This window comes from Arvicanthis niloticus, chromosome 5 (genome assembly GCF_011762505.2).
Source record: "Arvicanthis niloticus isolate mArvNil1 chromosome 5, mArvNil1.pat.X, whole genome shotgun sequence".
NCBI lineage: Eukaryota > Metazoa > Chordata > Mammalia > Rodentia > Muridae > Arvicanthis > Arvicanthis niloticus.
The window spans coordinates 74182295-74196702 of NC_047662.1; the positions used below are offsets into that span (position 1 = coordinate 74182295).

Here is a 14408-nt window from a genome sequence, read left to right on the forward strand (position 1 = left end):
TAAGTAATCAATCAAACATTAAAACTGGACAGAAGAAATGTTTTGTTTTAAATATATATATTTGTTTAAATATATACTTAATAACCCCAAGGGCAAAAGTAGAGCAAAATTTAATAAAAGCTAACAGCTAGAAAACTCAAGTATCAGAAATATCATCTTCCACTTTCTTTGTCTGTGCCCATTTCTATAAAACATTTTTATTCTTGTCCTTATTTGTAGACATGTTTGTCTGGTTCATGTCCACAGGGAAAATGTGCCCAGTAGAAAAAAGGATTTAGATGAATCATTTAAGTCTTATATAGGGAAGTGAAATCATTACAAAAATGAGGTACCATGTAAATGACATGAGAAAAGAAAACACAATTCCCAAGCATTAAAAAGTGGCTTGTGAGCAGGGCATTATCCCCAAAAGAACTCCTGAAGTCCCAAACTCTCTATTCAAATCTGTCTCACCTCCTCCCTAAAACTTCATACAGCCCATAGTAATAGTGTGAGACACACATAAATGACTAGATATTTAAGAAGCACAGTGGTTAGTGTTGTCAACTAGGTATAATCTAGGATAATCTTGAAAATGGGCCTCTGGGCATGGCTGTGGGGAATTTCTTCTATTGCATTAATTGAAAGATGACCAGTCTACTGTGGGACACCATTCCTTGTCTGGGATCCTGGACTAAATAATTAATTGAAGAAAGGTAACCAAGCAGTAGCATTCAAGCATTCATTACTCTCTGCTTGATTGCTGGTGTGAAATAACAAGTACCTTCAAGCTCCTGCTGATATGACTCCCTGCTGTGATGGCTGGTTCTTGATACTATATAGATACTATATAGATACTATATAGAACTATCCAAAAAGAAAGTCTGAGTGAGAAATGGTTTGGTCAGATTGGCCTGATTATGTTAACCGATGTGGAAGCCCCAGCCCATGGCCTAATCCATGATTTTCTGTATTTTTCCTCTGGACTGAAATAAAAGTGGAGAAAATGGATTGTGTAAAGAGCATTCATGCATTTATTTCTTTCCACTCTTTATTATGAACTGACTTAAGTCCACGCAACCTTGACATCTTTGCTAAGAGACCACAACCTGGAATTATAAGTTAAACTAATAAAACCTACTAACAGGTTCTTATGCCACTTAAACTATACTATAACTAGACTGTGGAAGAGTTTATACTGTGAGTTAGGAAAACAATTTAAAGCTGACATCAGAGATTAATGGGCTATTATTGTTCCATTTTTTGTTCCTGTTTGTCTTTTGGACAGAAACATTTCTGGGTTAAGAAAACTTTGATATGGGTGGGTGGCTCCATCCCTTGACCAGGAGCCATGCCTATCTACTGGAGGTAGTCTCCCCCTTCTCTGCACATTACAGCTAAAGTCAATCCCATTGGGTCGTGAGAGCCTTACATTTTTCTGGTGTGTGGGACCCATCAGTGGCAATCCCCAGTTCCTCATCTCCCTTGCTACCTATTTTTATTTGATTTTCTGACCCTCTATACCTCTCTCACATCTCCTCAAGATTCTGATACTGCCACCCTTATTTCCTCCTTCCTCCTTTCTCCCTGCCTTGTCTCCCTCTCCTTCTTTCTCCCACAATTGTCCTGTTCCCCTCTCAATGCAGGACTGAAGCATCCACCCTCTGATCTTTCTTTCTTCCACGTTCCATATGTTCTGTAGATTGTACCATATGCATTGTGAGCTTTTGGGTTAGTATCCACTTATTAGTGGGTACATACCATGTTAGTTCTTTTGTGTCTGGGTTACCTCACTCACAATAATATTTTTTAGTTTTATCTATTTGCCTGCAAATTTCATAAAGTCATTGTTTTTAATCACTGCATAGTACTCCTTTGTGTATATGTATAACATTTTATGTGTCCATTCTTCTGTTGAGGGACACCTGGGTTGTTATTATTTTACTAAATGGAATGCTTAAAACATATGTTTAGATTTTGTTCTTATGTATTTACCTATCAGATAAAGCCCCCACTTGCTAGCAACCAACTTAAGAGTAAGAAAAATCTCTTTAAATAATTATTCCTTTTGGAAATTTATTACTAAAATACATAATGACCATGGAACTCATTTTAATGTACCAATTAATTACATAAATTTTTAAAAGTTGGTCTGCTAGAAAAACAATGACAAATTGTTATTTGGCTAATAAAGTGTCAAAAAATTAAGTAAATTTTTGGCTTTCCTCTAATATTTTCCCTTCATGCCAAACATTCATTATTTCTTAATAAAATAAGTACTTAATATCCTTTTAAAATGGTAAGAATTATATGTGCAAGATCTATTAGAAGAATAGATGTATTACTACAAAATACATTTAACTATGATTATTGAATTTCAAAATTAGTTCACAGTCTTCCTCAAAAGATATACAAAACTAGATGCTAACAACAGTTGAAAAAAATAAACAACAGCATACCATCAAACACTCCATTCTGCCTGGAGTAGAAAGACTCCATCCATATACTTCTAACCTACTTTGAACTACAAAACTCTGGGAGATTAATTTTTACATTCACATTTCTTAGGTCAAACATTTTCCAACCTCATCTGATAACATATCTATATGAACTTTAAAAATACTGTATGATACTCATCTTCAACTAGTGTGACAATCAAGTACCCCAAATAGTTAAAATTTTTCAGATTTTGTTTGTAAATAATTCTATAATTAGATTTCTAAAGTAGTATATGATGTTGAATATTTTGCTCAGTATATTGATAAACAATAAAATAAGGTTTAATGAAATTAATTTTAATGAAGTGACAAATAAGGACATAATGCCCCTTCATTTAAATTTGTTATAACCATTTGCTTATCCTGAACTCCTTTACTTGAGTGTAATTTCCATGTTTGAAAGATTCTAAAGATCTCACTATTCTCATAAAAGATTTTCTCATTATTCAATATTATTTGAAATAAGAAATCTACTTTTTAAATACCAAAAACTTATCTTAAAGCTTAATTCCATTTTGTGAAGCATCTATGTTTTAAAGTAAAAGTTTTATAGCTAAAATAAACGTTCTCTGTCTCTCTCTGTCTCTCTCTCTCTCTCTCTCTCTCTCTCTCTCCCTCCCTCTGTGTGTGTATGTGTGTGTGTGTGTGTGTGCATGAGTGTTCAGCTTTTATCTTTTAATTAGCTCCATAAAGGATATCCTAAACACTTAAGACACAACAGAATACTTTTTCTTCCAATATTAAAAAATGACATCCACAAATATTTTAAAGAAGCTCCTCTATATAACCAGAATGGTATTCTTTAATTTAAAAAAATCTCTAAATAATCATGATCTTGATTCAGATTGTTCATGATAAATTTAGAAATCACTTTCTGGCCATGATAAACATTGTTTACAAGTTTTTTAAAGTGTCCATAAATACTCATTAATTTATAAAACTGATTTACCCTGGCAGCTTTTTTCCCTTAGCCAGAAACAATAATCCTGAGTGCCTAAACAAAAATTCTGATAAAAAGAAAAATATTGGAACTGTACCAAATATCTTAAAATTTGTCCTTAAAAGGAAAAAAAAATGTTTAAAGAACACATGGAGCTTTCTAAATGTTCATTAACAAACTACCATGGGAGCTCAATTCAAACACAGAACTTGACATACTAAAACAGACATTTCAGTGCAGCTCCAAATATCTTTATAAATACAGCAATTTGCAAGGACAATCCTGGTTCAGAAGTTTTATTCCTTGTGTATCCACATTTTGTGTGCATGCCCTATCTCAGTTGTCATAATTGTCTCTGTAATTTCCTCTTGAGTAGCGGTCATAGCCACCCTGGCTGTCACTGTAGTCCATAGACCACCCATACCCATATCCGTATCCTCCAGGTCGATTGCAATATCTTCCACTTCCAAATCCCTAGTCTCCACCGCCTCTAGAGTAGCTACGACCAAGCCCGTTGGGCCCCAATGGTTCTCATCGCATTTGAGGCATACTCTCAGTTTGTTGAAGGTGCTGAGCCCAAAACCTTGGGATCTTTGAATCTTCCAGTCCTTGACTGGAAGAGATAGGCCCAAAGCTGCTGGAATGGTCTTCAAGTGCCTGCTCATCAGTGTTGAAGTTGAGCCTTCCCACAAAAAGCTTCCCTTCTTCAGAAGACATGGCAGAATGCAAGTTCTGGAAATTAAAAGTCAGAAGACTGCAGAGATGGCAAGCTCTAAGAAACCAGGAGAACAACATTTTCTACTAGAGACTGGAATTAACTCTTCTTACCAAAATTATATAAAAGACACCAATCTATACAAATAATAATTATCATGATGTTTATGCATTATTATCAGATATTGAAGAATTTATGCAATACATTTAATTTACTAATATACTGGCTTATATATGTTGAATCTTTCCCAAATATCCAAGATAAAGCCAATTTGATCATGGTCAATGATCACTTCTATACATGCCTGTATTTATCTTTCAAGTATTTTATTGAGAATTTTTGCATCTAGCTTCACCAGAAATATTTGTTTGGAGGTTTTTTAAATTTTGTTGTTGTTTGTTGTTATTGTTGTGTCTTTACACTCATTTAAACAGTAGAGTAGTTAAATATTTCTTTGTACAAAGAGTTTGGAAGAACTAGATCATTGTGAGTGTCCTAAGTTGAGGGCTGAGAAACAAACTTGGGACCTGTAAAAAAAAAAAAAAAAGCAGGAAACCATCTAACCTCTCATAATTTGTTTTTACTTTCACTTTTTAAGCTTTTTTGCCCATTCTCTGAGCAATACCCTGCCCCCTACTTAAAGTCTTTCACCTCCAGCATTCCTTTCCTACTTTTACACCATGAATTTCATTGCTAACCCTCTTCCTTACATTATTTCCATTGCTTTCAAGTTTTGAAACCTATATCCACATCCCCATACACATAAACACATATAGAAAAGTTAAAAGCTAGGATCTACCTAAAAGAAATGGTATGTTATATTTGTTTATCAGAATAGCTTGATTACTTCAAAACATGAAGTAATTTCCTGTTCCATCTGTTTTCTCATAAATACCATCTGTTTTCTCATAAATTTTAGGGCTGAAGAAAATTCTATTGTGTTTAAGTACCAGATTTGCATTACCTTTTCTGTACTAATAGGAATCCATGTTTATTCTATATCTTTGTTATAGTAAATGAAACAGTTAATATGGATATGCATGTATTTCTATGGAGGACATAGAGTTATTTGGGGTATATGCTCAGGAGTATTATATTTTTATTATATGGTAAATTTTAGTTTTAGTTTTATTAAAATCTTTCTGGGATAGTCAATTTTCATTGTTAATAACTATATCTGAAATCAGTTAAAATCGCATGGGCATTGTGCCTGTATAACACAATACAAGGCTTAGACCCAGTCTTTCTTTAACTTTTTTAACAGATTTGAGATGGTTAGCCTATGAGTTAAGGGACTATAGCAAATTTATGGATTGGAGTTTATTGTTAGGGTGTTCTCTATGTTTTATTTAGAAATAGCCGAGAGGAGTTAACAGTCCAGGTTACCTTACAAGCATCTGCACAAATCTGTGAAGGATTTTCTTTACTGTATAATATAATATGAGAATACCTATCCTAAATCTGGATTTTTTTTTTTCAGGTTAGAAGAACCACTCTCAGTTTGGGGTGCACCATGTGGTGACAGCCTAAAATCTTAAACTAGACTGAAGACCATCTGAGACATTCAACCTTGTAGAATGAATGACTGAATACTAGATTCTTGTCCATTTCAATGAGAGACAGCCATTGTTGGAACATATATACATACATGTATATATACGAGTATTTATATATTAGAATATATATAGGAATATAAGTTGAAATATATATATATATTGGAATATATATAAGAATATATATAGGAACATACATATTGGCATATATATTGGAATATATATGAAATATATACATACACACACACACATATATATGTATATGTATACATACACATGTACACACACACACACATATATTCTATCTTTGTTCTTTTAGAGAACTTTGACTAATATAAATTGTGGTAGAAGAAGTGGCTCCAGAGAAACAGAATGACAAGAAAAAATTGTAAATATCTGGAACAGGCTTTCCATTTTTTTCAACACCTACAGTTACCAAAGCATGCATGGAGAACACTAAAAATTCATGATGTGGACTATTTAATAACTTATACAGAAAAATGCCTTTGCTTACTTACATTTATTTATTACAAGGAAGAATTAGTGACTTTATATGTAAATTTTGACAATTTCTAGGAAAATATCAAAAATAATGATGTTAGCTGATAGCTTCTACCTTCTCTGGATAAAATGACAAGGGAAAGAAGTAACTTCTGTGATCAAATTCACCAATTTCTAGCAATGCAGGATACAGTGGCAAAAGAAAATAATGAGTTCACCAATACAATTAATCAGCTCACATACTCATAAACACTTTAATGATCTCCAAGTATGCCCTGAAAAAAAAATCTTCTGTCCAGAACTCATAGACCTCAAGTTGCAGAAAATCAAACCAAAGCTCTGATTAGAATATTGGCTGGATTACAATGAAACTTCAAATGCCAGATTGAAAGTTTGTTGGTAGCTAATGTACAACCACTGATTGTTAACAAACAGCATCATGTAGCATAAGATAGAAATCTGTGAGAGGCCCCTACTAAGGCTAAAAATTTTGAACCCTCAGATTCGGAATGGCCTATCACACCTGAGAAATTAATCTCTCCATCACTGGCAAACTACCTGTGTCCCTGCAAATTTGCCTTCTCTGCATTTGAATGAGGGAATTAATCATTCATAGTCTGTTGAGTATGTAATGATTTTTTACTGAAAAAGGTGCCAGGCAATACTTATTTTTCCTCAAAGTCCTCCTATAGTTACTTTTAGACCTAGAACCATACTTAAAGGTAAGCAGGGGTCTAAAGGGAAGATACAAAGTGTAGTCCATAGGGAGAGGTACTGCGTCACTAAAGAGCTTAGTGACGGTGGTGATTCATTCAAGAATAAATCTGCAGAATATGTGTATGAATGGATTTTAAGGGTATGGAGTAGTGGAAGAAACATAAAACTGAATCAGGCTGAATTTATTGATATGGGCCTACTGTCTAGAGATTCTAGGTTAATATAAAGGCTCACAGAATTAAGAGGGGTTTCAAAGGTTTGTTTGATTGGTTGTCTGAAGCATTTGTCAAAAGATGCCCTATTGAAAAAGAACTGAAAATGCTTGATATCCCTTGGTTTAGCATTGATGAATGGATATTAAGGCTCGGGGAAATTGCAGTGGTAGAGTGGAGCCACTATATTAAACCTAATCCTCCACAATGGACAGGCTCAGAAGACATGCCCTTTACTAATTCTAATGGTGAGAGGAACATTTCAACAGCTTTGCCATTGTTCATTTCCATGTGCCAGACCATAGGCTTGAAGATGTTCCTTAATTGAATGAATTAAATGTGATGGGTTTAATTGGGCTCTAGAATTCCAGTGGCCAGGTATTGGAGCACTAAATCACCAAAAGCAAGGGGAGCATAGTTATAACTGGCAGCACTGGAAAAGCAATATCTATAATGGCCTGACCTGTAATAGGTAGCACAGGCAAAGTGATTTTTATGGTATCTTATATCTAGTCATTGTTCTATTGCTATGAAGAGACACCTTAAGCAAGGCAAGTCTTATAAAAGAAAGCATTTTTCTGGGAGCTTATTTACTATTTCAGAGGGTTAGTCTATTATCATAATGGTGGGAGCATGATGAGAGCATGCCACTGGAGAAGTACCTGAAAGAAGTATTCAAACCCATGGGCAGAGAGGACAGAAGAGAGTGAAAGAGAAAGCCTGCTGTAGGCATTTGAAACACCAACCCCAGCCCACCCCTGTGACAAAATACCACACCTCTGAATCCTTCGATTTCTTTAAAATCCTTCCATTCCCTAGTGACTGAGCATTCAAATATATGAGCCTATGGGGCCATGCTCATTCAACCTACCACACATAACTCATATGGACTTTTGCTTCATGTTTTCTAGACATGAAATAATAAGAAGCCTATTAGATTTCTGTTAGGTCTGTATAAACAGAACAATTCTTAAACAACTAAATCAAGACTAGATGGCAATGGGCTCAGACTCTTCAGGAATGAAGTTATGGTTTTGTCCTCCAGGAAAAGAACCATGATCTACCAAGAAACTTCCTACAGGGGCAAGATAGACAGAATTCACAGTAGAGATAGTTATAAATTCTAGTTAAGACCATATAACCATTTGCAGAAAGGAGAACTGTTGACATGATTGTTTCTGTCATAATTTGTTGATAATGTATTTTTACATAAACACATATATATTAAGCATATATTTGTGGTTTCTTTCTTCTATTTATGATGCAATATAACATCAATTGATATACTATCAGCAGTTATTCATAATTAAGTTACAAGACAGTAAAAAACAGTTCCACAAGAGATATTTCCACCCTATTCTAGTCTAAAATAAATAATGGCTTTGTGGTTGTACATAGGATAGTCATATGATACTAAATACAATTATGGCCTGGTTATTGTTTTCAATTGGACATTAAGCATGACATATGATTATGTGTCAAGTAAGAAGGTATGGATTTCTGGTGGCTATTCTTGGGTAACAATTTTACTAAATTGGGAGTCAACTAAACTAAAGCATCTGAGTACTCAAGTGAAATTTTTCTTGATTGGATCATTTGAGGTAAGAAGACCCATCCTAAATCTGGACCACACATTATGATATCAACCCATATAAAAGAACATAGAAAAAAGAAGCTTTTCCCTTTTGAATGTTTGTATATACTCTCATGACGTAGTTAATCTACTCTGCTGCTGAGGTATTTCTTAGTTTACTTCTTGAGAATTTCAACATAGACTGAAAACGAGGTGAGACATCTAGAACTGCAGACTAGAGAACCACTGGATCTACTGGATTCAAGTATATCTCATTATGACACTGCCATTGTCACACATAAATTCTATTACTATTTTTTCTGTCCTATAAGTTTTGGTCCTCTAGAGAAACTTGACTAATATACTTCCATACTGCTTTCCACACTGGCTACACTAGAGAAAAAGAAGCTGAAAAATGGGTGAATCAGAGTAAAATCTTCTATTTCATTCTACTTCCTAATAAAGAAAAATCTCTCGGAGGGAAAGCAGTTTTGCCCCTAGCAATGGTACTTTATTTACTAATAAAGATTATATGCGCTGGGCGGTGGTGTGGTGGCGCACGCCTTTAATCCCAGCACTTGGGAGGCAGAGGCAGGCGGATTTCTGAGTTTGAGGCTAGCCTGGTCTACAGAGTGAGTTCCAGGACAGCCAGGGCTACACAGAGAAACCCTGTCTTGAAAAAAAAAACAAAAACAAACAAACAAACAAAAAGATTCTATGCAGTCTTTGTTACTACATTAGCCAAACTGGACTTCCTCTTGGAGACGTAATCACAGCAGAAAGTATATCTCAATGAACCTATTGTGAAAATCTGGTCTTCTAAACATGTCTTAGTAAAGTGACCTTGGCATCTTAGCTCACCAATGGTTAAGCATATAAGTTCAAAGACTTTACTGAGGCCCAAGTTTCAGAGTATTGTCTCTGAAAAAAAAAATGAGTGATACACTCAGCAATCCATACTCAACACCTAAGAGTCAACTAAGGGCTACATTGATAAACTATATTGTTTGGGGAGTCACTTAAACTATCTTGACAAGCCATTTGAAAGATTTCTTATACCTTATACCAGGATTTTTTTTAGTCTGTGCTTCCTGTGGGAGAGCACTATCAAATCAATTGGTTTAATTTCTTTGTGCATGCAAGCGTGTGTGTGTGTGTGTGTGTGTGTGTGTGTGTGTGTGTGTGTGTGTGTGTGGTGTGTGAAGTATCACATGGAAAACAGAGTGAATGAAAGAGGGGTCCAACTGAGATGGAAGAAGGGTCAATACAGAGAGAAAAAGAGGTAAGGAGTACAAATTACACCAGGATGGATAAAGCCTCAAGAAATATTTTTTATTTATGATAAAATATTCTTGTTTAGTGATACATAATGAGCTAGAGTAAAATATATGTGGAAGTTCTTGCAAGCTATGCCTCTTGCAGGGAAACAAACTGTATGAGGTACAAACTTGTGCTAACTCTGCTCCTGCCAGCCTCTTCCTGGCCTTCCCAAAACTTACCATTGGAGATTCTATACTAGAGAAACCTACAACAGACACATCAAAGTTATAGGAACCCAGGACTGCCCCCTTGAAGGATATCAAACCAGAATTAAGACTCCTCTACACCCAGAATCCATCTCCACTATCCCCAGCCCTTTTCTCTGCTTTCCTTACTGAAACACAGGTAAATGTTTCCAGGAGGTCTCCACGTATGGAGGTTGCAGATATTAGAGCTGCAGGATGGAATTCACCAGTCGTGGTGGCACCATGCTCACCATCCTTAAAACTTATTTTCAGCTTTCCATCAGCAATCTATTGAATAAATGTTGGCGAACCAGAGTCATGAGTAAACTCTACCCCAATGGCTACACCAGATACCCTGTAGCTGACCTACACATTTCCCGTGAACTTGTCCCTGCCCCCAAATCAGCCTTTACCCATGCTAATATTATCCAACAAGAAAACCAGTCTCAGGAGAAACTACAAGCTACCCTCCCCTGGCTACAGTATACCCGATATGCAGCAGACCTCCTTCCTTTTATAACCCACACCAATTCCCTCCAATGCTTTTTCTATGCCTCTCTCTCCCAGCCATTATTAACAGCCATTCCCATTAACTTTTTCCTTTACAAACTCCATGGACCCCTGCCCACTGTTGGGAGCCGACCTTTAGGAGAAAGTGGCTAGAAAGCAGCTATCCACATGCTAGCCATGCCTCCAAGGCTTACATCATATCCACATGCCTACAAGGGGCGTGGCAAAAGTGTATAAATACCCCAGATTTCCCTTCAATAAAGAGGACTTGAGACTTGATCAGAACCTCCGTCTTGTCTCCATTCCTTGCATCTTTTCCCCACACTCTCTCTCTCTAGACCCTGACCGGAAGACCGGAGTGGCAGTTTGAAGCCAGGCAGTGGTGGCATACGCCTTTAATCACAGCCTTTGAAAGGCCAAGCCAGGCAGAGCTGAGCAGGCTGCAACATAGTAACTATTCAGGCATTGTTAAGTCTTATGTCTCAAGCCAGGTAGAGCCGAGCCAGTTGCACAAGAAAAACACAGGACCGTCCTCTCTTTGACCTACCCCCACCTCTTTGCCTTGTAGGGCTCTCCTCAAAACCTCATCTCACATGTGCTCATGACATCACCATTATCAAATCAGTATGTGTTAATCTTCCTGCACTCCTCTGGTGCAAAGGCACTACAAGTGACTGTATCAACTCTCATTTTCAGGGCTCCTGTGCCCCTGTGATTCTTGTCCCCAAGGTTTATCTCTATGAGCCTGAAGAACTTGCCTTGCAGATGGGAAGAAGCCAAAAAAAGAGAGAGATCCTCATCCCTCTGCTCATTGGACTAGGCCTTGCTGTTTCACTTGGTACTACTGTAACTGCTGGAGCAGCCTTTGTCCAAACACAACATCTGGCCGGCAACTTCCAGGACAAGCTTGACCAGGCAATGGTCTCTACTACAGACAGCCTTGAATCTCTTCAATGCTAAATAACCCCTTTAGCAGAAGTTGCTCTCCAAAACAAGAGGGCCTTGGACTTGACTGTTAAACAGGAAGGGATTTGTGTTTTGCTGGAGGAGGAATATTTCTTCTATGTCAATGAATCTGAGCTGGTAGAACAAGATGTACAAATGCTCAAAAAACTCTGGGGGAACCTCTGAGCTCGCTATACTCCCAAAACCCCTTGTTACTCTACCCCCTTGATGGCTTGGATTTTTCTCCTTCTTGGCTCCATAGCCATTGGAGCCTTGCTTCTCTTGGCACCCTGCCTCATTCAGTTTCTAAAGCAACAGATGAGTAGCATTGCAAAGGTAACTACCACTCAGGTCTTGGTTCAGTATCAAACTCTTCCCAACATAGGAGACACTTATGCTGATGACACCTCTCCTTTATAAAAGAAAAAAGGGGAGTTGTGGGTTGGTGGACTGTGAGAGGCAGCTGGGCACCTGGTTGAGCACAGCCCTCGAATGCTGGACCCTAATGGGATGGTAGGTGTTCGGCTTTGCTCCTGGGTGCCTGATTACTTTCACTTAGCTTCAGCCCTCCATGCCCCTCCCACAGAAAGAGGTCTATGGTCATCATTCGTGTAGGAACAGTGCCTTAGGCTCTCCCACATGTAAATGAGGTATCTCCAAACTCTCAGACTAAGCCAATAGGCCAATAGGCGTTATCTGCTGCCAGACCCTTACCCACCCCAAAACTGTATATAAAAGCCCTATTCAGGAAAAGTAAAGGTGTGCAAGAATCATCCCATTGTCCGAGAGTTTCTGTCGCAAGAGCTGTAACACTTGGGAAGAGATCTACTGTCCCAAAGAGCCTTCAGGATCCTCCCCTCCTTGCTAGCTAGCCGGCTTCTCACAGGCCCAGCCAGGACTGGCTCAGCACAGAGAGACAGGTGCAGTACCTGGGAGCAACTGGGTGGCAACAGCAAAGACTCGGGAAGATGCAGCAGCAGAGGCAGCAGAGGCAATTCCCCCTCCCTGCTCATACTCTACCCCATGGGCCTGGACCCCTGCACTTGGCTGGGCCGGAGATCTTCATGGAAGCCCTCCAGAACAGGGACCGACACAAACTATGTGAGGAAAGAACAACTCCATTCAGTGTAGGCTCAGATTTTTCAAAACCTATTTTAATAAGAGTTCTTAAATGCTTCAACCTCTCTTCTAGCCCACCTACTAAAGGTAAGAAAGAAGAAAAGTTAATAGGAAACAAGGGATGTGGACATGTTTAGAAGTAGTTTTGGGGGCAATTCCAAGTCTCCATTGTGAGGACATCAGCAGTCCAGTCCAAAACACCAAACACAAATCAATAGCACTGCCTCAATCCAGAAGAAACCATAAGGATACGCCAAATTGGCATGAGTCTGTAGAAGCAGCAAAAGGCATCCAGAATACCACAAAAAGTTCTCTGGTGTGTTTCTCTCTATGGCGTCATGACAAGCAAAGATCAACAAATACTAGCAAAACATTGCAGGGCAATCCAATGCAAGAGCATCATCAGTGAAGAACAATGAAGCATTGCAAAGTGAACAAATGCAAGAGCATCCTCTCATTCTCTGTGAGGTTATATTTATATATTTTTCTAAACATCACGTTCCCTCTCAAACATCCACTCTACCAAAACATCACGTGCTTTTCACAAGACAGCTTCTAGAAAAACATCACATGGCACAACAGAATCTCCAAAGAAACCAGGAATTTCCACTTCAGTTCAGCCCAGTGTTGTTGGTGCTGGTTCAAAATTCTGGAGTCTGACACTAAGGCCAATTTATTTTAGACATATTTAAATTGAGAACAATTTTGGAAAAAGTTTCCTGGCAACAATTATTCCAGTCCCATATGCACAATAAAGTTTAAGGCATGCTAACATCAAAACTCCTTTGCAAGATATATATGATGATGGGTTCTATAGCTTAAGGGCCTAGGATCTGACGCAGTCACTGTCTATGATGAAACAGAGATCAAAAGGCTGTAAAGTACATTTGACATCTCTCCTAACAAATGTTCTATTGACTGAGAAACAAAGCTAAAGAAGTCTAGGGAAAGAAAGTCTGGCATTAAAAATTTGGATTTGGAAATGTCTGGTTCTAGAGATAGTAAAATTAACCAGGTCATTAACAATATCAATTCCAAGCCTTCTAGGTAGAAAACAGGTACTCATTTTCTTTTTTGAGGATACAACACTGCATAATTAATACTCTTGGTTTCCATGGTGATCTGTGGGCACAAGGAACTTTATGATCCCCACAAATGTAAAAGCATGCATAAATTTTATATATTTAATATTACAGAGACATATCTAATATAATACAACTATTAAAGTTTAAGAATATATATATATATATATATATATATCCTTTTAATAGACAGATACATATAAAAAAAAAAGGTTGTCCACTATAAAAGGAATGATCAAAACATAGCTTTAAATTAATAGCTTTGTGGTGAATGGATGGAGATAGACAAAATTAAAGAGAGTTAGGAGTTTCTGTAAATGCAATGACACTTCTATTTCCTCAGATGAAGTGATGAGATGAGAACCATACCCAAAGTTTATGAATACATAGCTTTTGCTGAGCTCAGAGAACTTAAGCTTCTAGCCTCCATCAATCTAATCTTTGAGGGTCCGAACACTGAAGGCCTCATCTTCCAGCCTCTATCTGCTAACGTAGGTCTAGAATATTTCAGCCTCTGAGACTTAGTACTGAATAAACACATTCTCTTTCTGAACTCTGG

The 14408-nt window shown here is 37.4% G+C and overlaps 1 pseudogene; it reads right to left on the reverse strand.

Annotated features, from left to right (window-relative positions):
* Positions 1-3753: 3753 nt before the first annotated feature.
* On the reverse strand, positions 3754-4149 carry LOC117709485 (RNA-binding protein 3 pseudogene; annotated as a pseudogene).
* Between the last annotated feature and the right edge of the window lie 10259 nt (positions 4150-14408).